The sequence below is a fragment of the Oncorhynchus mykiss genome, chromosome 2 (assembly GCF_057628025.1).
Source record: "Oncorhynchus mykiss isolate SJ-2025 chromosome 2, ASM5762802v1, whole genome shotgun sequence".
NCBI classification, from domain to species: domain Eukaryota; kingdom Metazoa; phylum Chordata; class Actinopteri; order Salmoniformes; family Salmonidae; genus Oncorhynchus; species Oncorhynchus mykiss.
Window position 1 is genome coordinate 32,989,099 of NC_143023.1, and position 14,748 is coordinate 33,003,846.

The window sequence follows — 14,748 nt, forward strand, 5'->3', positions numbered from 1 at the left end:
AGTCTGAGGTCCTGAGAGCTCTGGAGCAGGTTTTCATCAAGGAACTCTGTACTTTGATCTGTTTGTCTTTGCCTCAATCCTGACTAGTCTGCCATTCCCTGTCGCAGAAAAACATCCCCACAGCATGATGCTGCCACCACCATGCTTTACCATAGGGATGGTGCCAGGTTTCCTCCAGACATGACGCTTGGCATTCAGGCCAAATAATTCAAAATTGGTTTCATCAGACCAGAGAATCTGGTTTCTTATGGTCTGAGTCTCCAGATGCCTTTTGGAAAACTCCAGATGGGCTGTCATGTACGGTTGAAGTCGGAAGTTTACATACACAGGTTGGAGTCATTAAAACTCGTTTTTGAACCACTCCACAAACTATAGTTTTGCAAGTCGGTTGGGACATCTACTTTGTGTATGACACAAGGAATTTTTCCAACAATTGTTTACAGACAGATTATTTAATTTATAATTCACTGTATCACAATTCCAGTGGGTCAGAATTTTACATACACTAAGTTGACTGTCTTTAAACAGCTTGGAAAATTCCAGAAAATGATGTCATGGCTTTAGAAGCTTCTGATAGGCTAAGGTGTATGATAGGCTAATTGACATAATTTGAGTCAATTGGAGGTGTACCTGTGGATGTATTTCAAGGCCTACCTTCAAACTTTGTACCTCTTTGCTTGACATCATGGAAAAATATTTCATCACATTCCCAGTGGGTCAGAAGTTTACATACACTCAATTAGTATTTGGTAGCATTGCCTTTAAATTGTTTAACTTGGGTAAAACGTTTCGAGTAGCCTTCCACAAGCTTCCCACATTAAGTTGGGTGAATTTTGGCACATTCCTTGTGACAGAGCTGCTGTAACAGAGTCAGGTTTGTAAGCCTCCTTGCTCGCACATGCTTTTTGAGTTCTGTCCACAAATTGTCTATAGGATTGAGGTCAGGGCTTTGTGATGGCCACTCCAATACCTTGACTTTGTTGTCCTTTAGCCATTTTTCCACAACTTTGGAAATATGCTTGGGGTCATTGTCCATTTGGAGGACCCATTTGCGACCAAGCTTTAACTGATGTCTTGCTTCAATATATCCTCATCATTTTCCTCCCTCCTGATGCCATCTATTTTGTGAAGTGCACCAGTCCCTCCTGCAGCAAAGCACCCCCACAACATGATGCTGCCACCCCTGTGCTTCAGGGTTGAGATGGTGTTCTTCGGCTTGCAAGCCTTCCCCTTTTTCCTCCAAACATAACGATGGTCATTATGGCCAAACAGTTCTATTTTTGTTTCATCAAACCAGAGGACATTTCTCCAAGAAGTACAATCTTTGTCCTCATGTGCAGCTGTAAACCATAGTCTGTTTTTTTTTATGGCGGTTTTGAGCAGTTATGTCGATATACAACTTGTTTTACTGTGGATATAGATAATTTTGTACCCGTTTCCTCCAGCATCTTCACAAGGTCCTTATGAGTGTATTAACAAGAACTTTGTGGAGTGGTTGAAAAACGAGTTTTAATGACTCCAACCTAAGTGCATGTAAACTTCCGACTTCAACTGTATATACAGTGCCTTGCGAAAGTATTCGGCCCCCTTGAACTTTGCGACCTTTTGCCACATTTCAGGCTTCAAACATAAAGATATAAAACTGTATTTTTTTGTGAAGAATCAACAACAAGTGGGACACAATCATGAAGTGGAACGACATTTATTGGATATTTCAAACTTTTTTAACAAATCAAAAACTGAAAAATTGGGCGTGCAAAATTATTCAGCCCCTTTACTTTCAGTGCAGCAAACTCTCCAGAAGTTCAGTGAGGATCTCTGAATGATCCAATGTTGACCTAAATGACTAATGATGATAAATACAATCCACCTGTGTGTAATCAAGTCTCCGTATAAATGCACCTGCACTGTGATAGTCTCAGAGGTCCGTTAAAAGCGCAGAGAGCATCATGAAGAACAAGAAACACACCAGGCAGGTCCGAGATACTGTTGTGAAGAAGTTTAAAGCCGGATTTGGATACAAAAAGATTTCCCAAGCTTTAAACATCCCAAGGAGCACTGTGCAAGCGATAATATTGAAATGGAAGGAGTATGAGACCACTGCAAATCTACCAAGACCTGGCCGTCCCTCTAAACTTTCAGCTCATACAAGGAGAAGACTGATCAGAGATGCAGCCAAGAGGCCCATGATCACTCTGGATGAACTGCAGAGATCTACAGCTGAGGTGGGAGACTCTGTCCATAGGACAACAATCAGTCAGTCGTATATTGCACAAATCTGGCCTTTATGGAAGAGTGGCAAGAAGAAAGCCATTTCTTAAAAGATATCCATAAAAAGTGTTGTTTAAAGTTTGCCACAAGCCACCTGGGAGACACACCAAACATGTGGAAGAAGGTGCTCTGGTCAGATGAAACCAAAATTGAACTTTTTGGCAACAATGCTAAACGTTATGTTTGGCGTAAAAGCAACACAGCTCATCACCCTGAACACACCATCCCCACTGTCAAACATGGTGGTGGCAGCATCATGGTTTGGGCCTGCTTTTCTTCAGCAGGGACAGGGAAGATGGTTAAAATTGATGGGAAGATGGATGGAGCCAAATACAGGACCATTCTGGAAGAAAACCTGATGGAGTCTGCAAAAGACCTGAGACTGGGACGGAGATTTGTCTTCCAACAAGACAATGATCCAAAACATAAAGCAAAATCTACAATGGAATGGTTCAAAAATAAACATATCCAGGTGTTAGAATGGCCAAGTCAAAGTCCAGACCTGAATCCAATCGAGAATCTGTGGAAAGAACTGACACCTGCTGTTCACAAATGCTCTCCATCCAACCTCACTGAGCTCGAGCTGTTTTGCAAGGAGGAATGGGAAAAAATGTCAGTCTCTCGATGTGCAAAACTGATAGAGACATACCCCAAGCGACTTACAGCTGTAATCGCAGCAAAAGGTGGCGCTACAAAGTATTAACTTAAGGGGGCTGAATAATTTTGCACGCCCAATTTTTCAGTTTTTGATTTGTTAAAAAAGTTTGAAATATCCAATAAATGTCGTTCCACTTCATGATTGCGTCCCCCTTGTTGTTGATTCTTCACAAAAAAAATACAGTTTTATATCTTTGTTTGAAGCCTGAAATGTGGCAAAAGGTCGCAAAGTTCAAGGGGGCCGAATACTTTCGCAAGGCACTCTATATAAGTTCATATATATATATATATACACCCACAAACATTTTACTGAGTTAGTTCATAAAAGGGAGTCAGTCAATCAAAATAAGTTAGGCCCTAACCTAGGGATTTCACTGGGAATACAGATATGCATCTGTTACACGGAACCCAAACCGGTTGCGCTCGTGCGCTATCGTGCATAAATGTATTTTGTCCCCCTACACCAAACGCGATCACGACACACAGGTTAAAATATCAAAACAAACTCTTAACCAATGACATTAATTTGGGGACAGGTCGAAAAGCATTAAACATGTATGGCAATTTAGCTGGTTAGCTTGCACTTGTTAGCTAATTTGTCCTATTTAGCTAGCTTGCTGTTGCTAGCTAATTTGTCCTGGTATATAAACATTGAGTTGTTATTTTACCTGAAATGCACAAGGTCCTCTACTCCGAGATTTAATCCACACAAACGGTCAAGCGAATCGTTTCTAGTCATCTCCTTCCAGGCTTTTTCATCTTTGAACTTATATGGTGATTGGCATCTAAACTTTCATAGTATTACCACGACAACTGGCAAAACAGTTGGTCTTTCAATCACCCATGTGGGTATAACCAATGAGGATGGCATGTTGGGTACCTGCTTCTATAAACCAATGAGATGGGAGAGGTAGGACTTGCTGCGCGATCTACGTCAGAAATAGAAAGGACTTCTATTTTAGCCCTTGGCAAAGCAGACGCTCTTTGGCAAGCGGGAGCAGTATGGGTGCAAAAATTGAATAACATGGATTTCTAAATGTATTTTGCAATGCTCGCGCACACGACGTGTCCGGTCTGGTCAGCATGTTAGTATGGGTCAGAAAACCAGTCCATATCTGGTGTGTCCACCATTTGCCTCGCTGCACGTTTTCAGGCTGTTGATTGTGGAATGTTGTCCCACTCCTCTTCAATGGCTGTGCCAAGTTGCTGGATATTGGCGGGAACTGAAACACGCTGTCGTACACGTCGATAGAGAGCATCCCAAACATGCTCAACGGTTGACATCTGGTGAGTATGCAGGCAATGGAAGAACTGGGACATTTCCAGCATCCAGGAATTATGTGCAGAACCTTGCGACATGAGGCTGTGCATTATCATGCTGAAACATGAGGTGATGGCGTTGGATGAATGAAAAGACAAAGGGCCTCGGGATCTCATCGCAGCATCTCTATCAGTGGAGGCTGCTGAGGGGAAAACAGCTCATAACAATGGGCGGAACTGAGAAAATGGCAATGCATCAAACACCTGGAAACCGTGTGTTTGATGTATTTGATACCATTCCTACGATTCTGCTCCAGTCATTACCACAAGCATGTTCTCCCCAATTAAGGTGTCGCCAACCTCCTGTGCTGTGCATTGAAATTACTAGTGATAAAATGCAATTGTGTTATCTGTAGCTTGTGCCTGCCCATACCGTAACCCCACTGCTACCATGGGGCACTCTGTTCACAACAACAAACAAAAAAGATGTGGAGGTCCTGGGCTGGCGTGGTTACCCATGGTCTGCGGTTGTGAAGCGGGTTGGACGTACAGTATAACTAAGGGCAGACACTGTAATGATCATGACTCCACAGTAGGTGGCAGCAGTCAGACATGGGCTATGTCTGGGCGATGCTGATCATTCAGATAGAAATGTTTTGCGTAGAATAGGGAGTCATGTCTCAGCTCTATTTATTGCGTTTCTAGCTGCAAAGTTCTGCATATTTCACCTCTTTGATACATGCTAGTTGTGTGTAAGGTGTGCCATGCATACTCAGAATGCCTAACATGTTCTATGTAGTAACCATAGATATGGTAATACACATCAGTGTCATCCAGATAAAAGATTTGATTAGCTGATGATATTGAGGAAGTCACCTGACACCTTCAGCAGAACTGTTTGGAGTACAACACTAGATTCGGAACAAAAAAATTGGTACATTACTGATAAGCCTCACTGGACAAGTGTACTTGGGATGGGGGGCAGAGTGTTCCTGGCTTTAGTACTGGGTGTTTGTCTACTGACACACCGCCAAAGTAAGTCCACTTTTACTCATTTCATATGAGAGACAGGAATGTGATTAGAGGAAGGAAGCAGAGTTCCAGTATTCTATTCCGTAAACCCATAGATGCAGACAGCTGCTTTATATCAGTTTGCATTGTTATTAAAACAACATTTACTGAAAGGCGTAACCAAATAAATTATATTGCATTCAACTACTCTCGTACCAGAGAGCAAGATTGTCATGTTTGTCATTTTCCATCTCAACTTGTGTTATTGAACACGGGCAACCATTTGCTGCAGTTTTTGACCTTCTGCCAAAAAAACATCACTAGCGACAAAGAGTATGAAGTGGAGTTTGATGGAGATGAGCTCTTTTACGTTGACCCCATGACCTACCGGGTAGAGCAGTGACTGTCAGAGTTCGCCCAGTAGTGGACCCCTGACCCAGGACTGCCTCACTAAGTGTACGTGTCCCTCGGAACCTGCAAGTACAATATCCCCCACTGCATTGTGGGAGAAAATTTGGGGCGGCAGGTAGCCTAGTGGTTAGAGCGTTGGGCCGGTAACTGAAAGGTTGCAAGATCGAATCCCCGAGCTGATAAGGTATGAATCGGTCGTTCTGCCCCTGAACAAGGCACTTAACCCATTATCTAGGCCGTCATTGTAAATAAGTATTTGTTCTTAACTGACTTGCCTAGTTAAAAAAAGGTTAAATATTTTTTTTTTATTTTTTTTTTTTAAAGAGCCCGCAGGAGGCAATAGGTGAGTGCTGTTTCTGTAAAGTCACACCCCAGCTAGCACATCATTATCTGTTTTTTAGAGCTTGGTGAGTGTAGTTTCCTATGGTTATTTTGCATATAACCTTACCACAACTTTATGGGAAGGGTACAGGGTAGTTGCTTGGCTTTGGAACATTCTCAGCACATTTAAGGAACTTGACGAAGTGGTTTGATATTGGGAATGTTCTCAAATAGTTTAGAGAAGGTTAAGAAACAACATTCTTCTGTGTGAATTTCAGTACTTCAGCAAAACGTTTCCTCATGGTTCTACTTAAAGTCATGTTCTCAAATTGTTCAGAGAATGTTAAAAAAACAAATCCATAAAAAAACCACAAGAAAATGTTTAGCGTTCTAATAATGTTATTTAAAAACATATACATTCTGTTCTCAGCATCAATAAAACACTCTGTTTGGTGCGTTTTTTTTTTACAAACTGGTGCATTTAGCCCCTTAGTTCAGGTCATTTGGAATGGTGTGAACACTATCCTCACTCGGGAGTGAACAACAGAGCCTCCCACATATAGTCCCAGAGAAAGGTGGAACTGGGAGTCCCCAACACACTCATCTGCCTGGTCATTAATTTCCACCCAACACCCGTGCATGTGACTTGGACCATTAACGAGCAACCGGTGGGAGAGAGGACCGTCAGTCAGACCCAGTACTACTCCAATGAAGACTTCAGCTTCAGGATCTTCTCCTATCTGAGCATCACACCTCAGGAGGGGGACATCTACTCCTGTAGTGTGGGTCACGTCAGCCTGCAGGAACCGTTCACCAGGAACTGGGGTGAGTCACTGCTGGTGTGACCTTATACTGTAGGGTATGACACAGAGAAAGGTGGGAGGTTGTTGATACTGTATTAGGGACACTAATACATCAGTTGTTTCTTCACTATATGTGTCCACAGAGGTTGAAGTGCACACGGCCCACCAGACTGTAGAGACAGCAGTGTGTGTTGGAAGTGTGACTCTAGGAGTGGTGGGAGTAGCGACAGGAGTCTGGTTTATCAAAAAAGCCAAGAGGTCTGGTTGGGCCTGTAGTAAATGGACATCAGTGTCATCAAATGGATCTACCTCCTGGCCCTCTTCCCCTGCCTTACCCACCAATGGTAGAGACAGAGATGACCACGCCTACTGAAATGCCGGATTGGACAGCGTCACCAGAAGATGACTCAAGCCAACCCACTACTGAACAAGACTGGTGTCAGGAAGAACCACCCTCTGCCTCAAGTGACACCTCTGAATGGGAACAGCTGTTAGACTCATTGCTGATAGAGTAAGGGCACTATCATAAACGGATGCCCATATATCAACTGTTGTTAATATGTGGTAATGCAGCTGTGTCCTCCAAGTTTGTAGAGGGGAGGACACTCACGTGACCTCGAGTGAGAGATAAAAAAGGTATATATAGAGAAACTGCCGATACTTCGGCGCTGCCTTCTTGAATTCTGAATTCATTTAGACAACCATTTGACTTAGGGTAATTGGCACCTGACTCAAATTACTTAAAGATTCTAACTTGTTGGATCTGAGAAGTGTCTCTCCGATATACCGTTTAACTATTGAACAGCTGTTCTGTCGCCTGTGGCCTTCGTGCTTGTATGCTGATGCAAATTACACCCAGAGAAAGTCTAAAAAACTTAACCTCTCGATTGAGCTCAGTACCTCGCCCTCGTTGCATGGCACGGACGCTGCGGTAGTTCAACGGGACTGAGAGTCACTCTAGTCCTTAAGTTGATCCACTGTCTATAACCTATGGTTATCCGAATTGACTCTGTCGCCTGTGGCCTTGGTGCTTGTATACTGATGCAAATTACATCCAGAGAAAGTCTAAAAAACGTAACCTCTCGATTGAGCTCAGTACCTCGCCCTAGTTGCATGGCACAGACTATTCGATATTCCAGTGGGGCAGGGAATCACCAGCGGGTTCTCTCATCCAGTCCAAACCTGAATCTCTAAATTTAGTAAAGCACCGACTCCAATTCAACCTCTCAGCCAGTAGAGGGGAGTCGCTACCTACCTAAATTCTTAAAAGAACTCTGACCGACTGAAACTCTGCTCCTGATACCGTGGGTCTCCCTGTCATCTTTTAAAGGTAATTAAGTTGAAATATTATATTTTATTAGAGATAAGTGTTATCATTGTACCAGGCATTATAGAGCATTAAGGCATTTGCATGTTTTTGATTAACGCTGGGTGTAACCAAGTAACAAATTGTGTATTTTGAAGTGTGTTTGATTGTAAAAGACAAAAAACAGAGTGTTTCCAAAAATAAACGGTAGCCTTATTTTGTCTCGAGTAAAACGCCCTCCCAAGACAGTTAACGGCACGGGAGATAACAACTTGGAAACGGAGACTAATACTCTATGACAAAGTGAGTTATCATTAAAAGACGAGGAAGGTGTGTCCAGTAGTGATTCATTAATTGTCTTATCGATCTATCTAAGTTTTATTATCCAAGCGATACATAGCCGACGGGCAGAGTAGTGAGACTAAGTTGACTAAAGGTCCTCACACTGTAAACTAGATACATCACAGAGGGGAAATACTCAACCTGAGGGAAATCATATAGAGACTGGTAGGACTAGTGCTTAATAACAACTCAAGGATCCATTAGTGGTGTAAAAGGAGTAGTCTAGAGGATAAACGTGGGGTTCACACATCCCAGCTAGAGCTAGACCGTTAAGAGTGACAAGGCAAAAGACCTCTCTACGCGGACAACGTATCGATTAAGAAAGAGAGGCAGGGCTACGCGAGCGGTCCTGGTTATACCGAGATAGCCTGAAGTATCTATAGTGCCCTGTCCAATCCAGGGAACGGGACGCTAACCACCTCTAGCACCCCGCTGCCGGCCAAGGGGCGGGGCTGAAGGTTTCGTATCGCGACAGGCCTTAAGAACATAGGAAACTATCAGCAATATAGCAAGGGCTCCATGTAACAATACCAAGTACAATTATCATATTCAGCAACCTACAACTGCGCTGGTGACTATGATGCTGTTCACTATTGTGAGGGAAATTTCTGTTAAACCTTACTAATGCTGGTGTGCTAAAATATGTCTTTAACTTCTTGGTGACAGGGGGGCAGTATTGAGTAGCTTGGATGAATAAGGTGCCCAGAGTAAACTGCCTGCTACTCTGTCCCAGATGCTAATATATGCATATTATTAGTAGTATTGAATAGAAAACACTCTGAAGTTTCTAAAACTGTTTGAATGATGTCTGTGAGTATAACAGAACTCATATGGCAGGCAAAAACCTGAGAGAAATCCAACCAGAAAGTGGGAAATCTGAGGTTTGTAATTTTTCAACTCTTTGCCATTTCAATATACAGTGTAAATGTGGTCATATTGCACTTCCCAAGGCTTCCACTAGATGTGAAAAGTCTTTAGAACTTTGTTTCAGGCTTCTACTTTGAAGGGGGAGAGAATGAGAGGGGATTGAGCCAGGTGCCTGGCAGAGTGCCACAGGCTAGTGGCGCGCGGTCACGAGAGCGTTAGCACTCGTTCCATTGCTTTTCTACAGACAATGGTTTCTACGACCTGTAATATAACTTTTTGAACTTTTCGTCCGACGTTCGGCTGGACCTGAACGCGCCTTTGGATTTGTTTACCAAACGCCCTAACAAAAGAAGCTATTTGGACATAAATTATGAACTTTATCGAACAAATCAAACATTTATTGTGGAACTGGGATTCCTGGGAGTGCATTCTGATGAAGATCATCAAAGGTAGCTAGCCAGAAGCTAGTCAGAAGCTAGCCAGTTTACTGGCTAATGTTAGTATTCAGCTAAACACGGTTTGTGGTCATCAGCTATCCTTTAGCTCGAAAAGCTATCGCCAGTTTTGTACAACGCGACTCAGACCAGAACATACCGGACCTATTTTCTCACCATATCCCCGGATTTCAACCGCAAGCTCTGGACATTTACACCTGGATCTCGCAGCTAGCTAGCTGCTATCCGTGTGACTATTGGCTTACGTCGATCCCCGGAGCAAACATAAATTATTCCGGAGCTAGCCAGCTGAAGAGTACCATCAGCCACTCCTGGGCTACAATCACCTATCCGGACCCGTTTTACTACCGATGCGGAGCCCCACCGGTCCTTCACGACTGGACTACTGACATTATCTGCCCAAGGGAGTTATCCAACTGGCCTCTCCGTCACGACGTTACCTGAACGCCCATCTGCGGCCCGCTAATCGTTAGCTGTCTTATCGGCTGCAATCTGAATAGGTCTATTGGACAATTTTTCTTGGGTCACTATATCTATATCTATTTTGCCATTTGGATTGATCCTCTCTACCACACGGAACCCTACTAATCTACCTACAGAAATGCACGAGGTGGCTAAAAACAGACCTCCATCCTATGCTAGCTTGCTACCGATGGCCCGTCTAGCTGTCTGAATCGCCCTGACCCCAACCAACCTCACTACTCACTGGACCCTTATGATCACTCAACTAAAATTGCCTCTCCCTAATGTCAATATGCCTTGTCCATTGCTATTCTGGTTAGTGTTTATTAGCTTATTTCACTGTAGAGCCTCTAGCCCTGCTCATTATACCTTATCCAACCTTTCAGTTCAACCACCCACACATGCGATGACATCACCTGGTTTCAATTATGTTTCTAGAGACAATATCTCTCTCATCACTCAATACCTAGGTTTACCTCCACTGTATTCACATCCTACCATACCTTTGTCTGTACATTATACCTTGAAGCTATTTTATCGCCCCCAGAAACCTCCTTTTACTCTCTGTTCCGGACATTCTAGACGACCAATTCTCATAGCTTTTAGCCGTACCCTTATCCTACTCTCCCTCTGTTCCTCTGGTGATGTAGAGGTGAATCCAGGCCCTGCAGTGCCTAGCTCCACTCCTATTCCCCAGGCGCTCTCTTTGGATGACTTCTGTAACCGTAATAGCCTTGGTTTCATGCATGTTAACATTAGAAGCCTCCTCCCTAAGTTTGTTTTATTCACTGCTTTAGCACACTCTGCCAACCCGGATGTTCTAGCCGTGTCTGAATCCTGGCTTAGGAAGACCACCAAAAATTCTGAAATCTTCATCCCTAACTACAACATTTTCAGACAAGATAGAACGGCCAAAGGGGGCGGTGTTGTAATCTACTGCAAAGATAGCCTGCAGAGTTCTGTCCTACTATCCAGGTCTGTACCCAAACAATTTGAACTTCTACTTCTAAACACCTCTCTAAAAACAAGTCTCTTACCGTTGCCACCTGCTATAGACTACCCTCTGCCCCCAGCTGTGCTCTGGACACCATATGTGAACTGATTGCCCCCCATCTATCTTCAGAGCTCGTGCTGCTAGGCGACCTAAACTGGAACATGCTTAACACCCCAGCCATCCTACAATCTAAACTTGATGCCCTCAATCTCACACAAATGATCAATGAACCTACAAGGTATCACCCCAAAGCTGTAAACACGGGCACCCTCAAAGATATCATCCTAACCAACGTGCCCTCTAAATACACCTCTGCTGTTTTCAACCAAGATATCAGCGATCACTGCCTGATTGCCTGCATCCGTAATGGGTCAGCGGTCAAACGACCTCCTCTCATCACTGTCAAACGCTCCCTGAAACACTTCAGCGAGCAGGCCTTTCTAATCGACCTGGCCGGGGTATCCTGGAAGGATATTGATCTCATCCCGTCAGTAGAGGATGCCTGTTTTGTTTTTTTTCTTCCCGCAACACAAACTCAAAGTTCTGGGACACTGTAAAGTCCATGGAAAATAAGAACACCTCCTCCCAGCTGCCCACTGCACTGAGGATAGGAAACACTGTCACCACCGATAAATCCAACATAATTGAGCATTTCAATAAGCATTTTTCTACGACTGGCCATGCTTTCCACCTGGCTACCCCAACCCCGGTCAACAGCACTGCACCCCCCACAGCAACTCGCCCAAGCCTTCTCCCATTTCTCCTTCTCCCAAATCCAGTCAGCTGATGTTCTGAAAGAGCTGCAAAATCTGGACCCCCACAAATCAGCCGGGCTAGACAATATGGACTCTTTCTTTCTAAAATGATCTGCCGAAATTATTGCAACCCCTATTACTAGCCTGTTCAACCTCTCTTTCGTGTCATCTGAGATTCCCAAAGATTGGAAAGCAGCTGAAGTCATCCCCCTCTTCAAAGGGGGGGACACCCTTGACCCAAACTGCTACAGACCTATATCTATCCTACCCTGCCTTTCTAAGGTCTTTGAAAGCCAAGTCAACAAACAGATTACCGACCATTTCGAATCCCACCATACCTTCTCCGCTATGCAATCTGGTTTCAGAGCTGGTCATGGGTGCACTTCAGCCACGCTCAAGGTCCTAAACGATATCTTAACCGCCATCGATAAGAAACAATACTGTGCAGCTCTATTCATTGACCTGGCCAAGGCTTTTGACTCTGTCAATCACCATATCCTCATCGGCAGACTCGAAAGCCTTGGTTTCTCAAATGATTGCCTCACCTGGTTCACCAACTACTTCTCTGATAGAGTTCAGTGTGTCAAATCCGGAGGGCCTGTTGTCCGGGACCCTGGCAGTTTCTATGGGGGTGCCACAGGGTTCAATTCTTGGACCGACTCTCTTCTCTGTATATATCAATGATGTCGCTCTTGCTGCTGGTGAGTCTCTGATCCACCTCTACGCAGACGACACCATTCTGTATACTTCTGGCCCTTCTTTGGACACTGTGTTAACAACCCTCCAGACAAGCTTCAATGCCATACAACTCTCCTTCCGTGGCCTCCAACTGCTCTTAAACGCTAGTAAAACAAAATGCATCCTGCCCACCTAGCATCACTACTCTGAACAGTTCTGACTTAGAATATGTGGACAACTATAAATACCTAGGTGTCTGGCTAGACTGTAAACTCTCCTTCCAGACTCATATTAAGCATCTCCAATTCAATATTAAATCTAGAATTTAATCTTCCTATTTCGCAACAAAGCCTCCTTCACTCATGCTGCCAAACATACCCTTGTAAAACTGACTATCCTGCCGACCCTTGACTTCGGTGACCTCATTTACACAGTAGCCTCCAACACTCTACTCAGCAAATTGGATGCAGTCTATCACAGTGCCATCTGTTTTGTCACCAAAGCCCCATATACTACCCACCACTGTGACCTGTATGTTCTCGTTGGCTGGCCCTCACTACATATTCGTTGCCAAACCCACTGGCTCCAGGTCATCTAAGTCTTTGCTAGGTAAAGCTCCGCCTTATCTCTGCTCACTGGTCACCATAGCAACACCCACCCGTAGCACGCGCTCCAGCAGGTATATTTCACTGGTCATCCCCAAAGCCAACACCTCTTTTGGCTGCCTTTCATTCCAGTTCTCTGCTGCCAATGACTGGAACGAATAGCAAAAATCATTGAAGTTGGAGACTTATCTCCCTCACTAACTTCAAGCATCGGCTGTCAGAGCAGCTTACCGATCGCTGCAGCTGTACAAAGCCCATCTGTAAATAGCCCATCCAACCAACTACCTACAGCATCCCCATATTTGTTTTGAGTTTTTCCTGCTCTTTTGCACACCAGAATTTCTACTTGCACATCTATCACTCCAGCTAAATTGTTATTACTTTGCCACTATTGGCATATTCATTGCCTTACCTCACTTTGCTCACACTTTATACAGATGTTCTATTGTGTTATTGACTGTACGTTTGTTTATCCCATGTGTAACTCTGTTTTTTGTCACACTGCTTTGCTTTATCTAGGCCAGGTCGCAGTTGTAAATGAGAACTTGTTCTCAACTGGCCTACCTATAAAAAAATCCCTCCCAATGTGTTCTCCAATCTCATAGAATATTTTAGAAAAATACTGTGTTGTCCTTGCAAGAACAGTGTGCTTGGAGTACTGAAAACAGGAGTACAAAAAGTACCCAAAAAGTTTTTTGGTGCTATCTTTTTTAGATTTGTATTACTTGTTGAACAAAATGTCTTTATGCTATTGTGTTAGTATAATTATTTTTTTAATAGGATTTGTGTGTGTGTGTGTGTGTGTGTGTGTGTGTGTGTGTGTGTGTGTGTGTATGTATGTATGTATGTATGTATGTATGTATGTATGTATGTATGTATGTATGTATGTATGTATGTATGTATGTATGTATGTATGTATGTATGTATGTATGTATGTATATATATATTTTTTTTTTTTTTTGCTCCTCTTTATCAAGGGTGCTGGTAATTATGGACCTGGCTGTATGTAATGTTAACATGTGTGCAGGTAATTGATGTGCATTTCAAACAATTATGCTAGCTAGATACAGGGGATAAAAGAGGTTATACAACAAGGTCATTTTTCTGTCTTTATTTAATTGGTAATGTTGACTCATTAACATCCATAGAATTGTTTGAATGTCGATTTATAGCAAAAAAAATCATAGAATATCACAGCTCTGTTATACCAAACGTGAGGAAAAAGCTACTCATTATGCAAGTCCTGTTGAATGACAATGATTACTTCAGTTGCCTTGGGACTGCACATGCACAGCGATAACAGAAAGGCTCTTTATGTGAGGTAAGAAAATGAACATTTTGAAGTCAATGAAAATTAACTGATCTATTTTGATAAATAGTTGCTCCTACCTATCTCTCTGATTTGGTCCTGCCGTACATACCTACACGTACGCTGCGGTCACAAGACCCGGGCCTCCTAATTGTCCCTAAAATTTCTAAGCAAACAGCTGGAGGCAGGGCTTTCTCCTATAGAGCTCCATTTTTATGGAATGGTCTGCCTACCCATGTGA

The 14,748-nt window shown here is 43.3% G+C and overlaps 1 pseudogene across 1 annotated transcript; it reads left to right on the top strand.

Annotated features, from left to right (window-relative positions):
* Positions 1 to 4,769: 4,769 nt before the first annotated feature.
* LOC149985058 (H-2 class II histocompatibility antigen, A-U alpha chain-like) lies at positions 4,770 to 8,363 on the top strand (annotated as a pseudogene). The gene is made up of 4 exons (XR_016490449.1): positions 4,770 to 4,780; positions 5,419 to 5,711; positions 6,451 to 6,756; positions 6,878 to 8,363. The product of XR_016490449.1 is annotated as an H-2 class II histocompatibility antigen, A-U alpha chain-like (transcript).
* Positions 8,364 to 14,748: the final 6,385 nt, after the last annotated feature.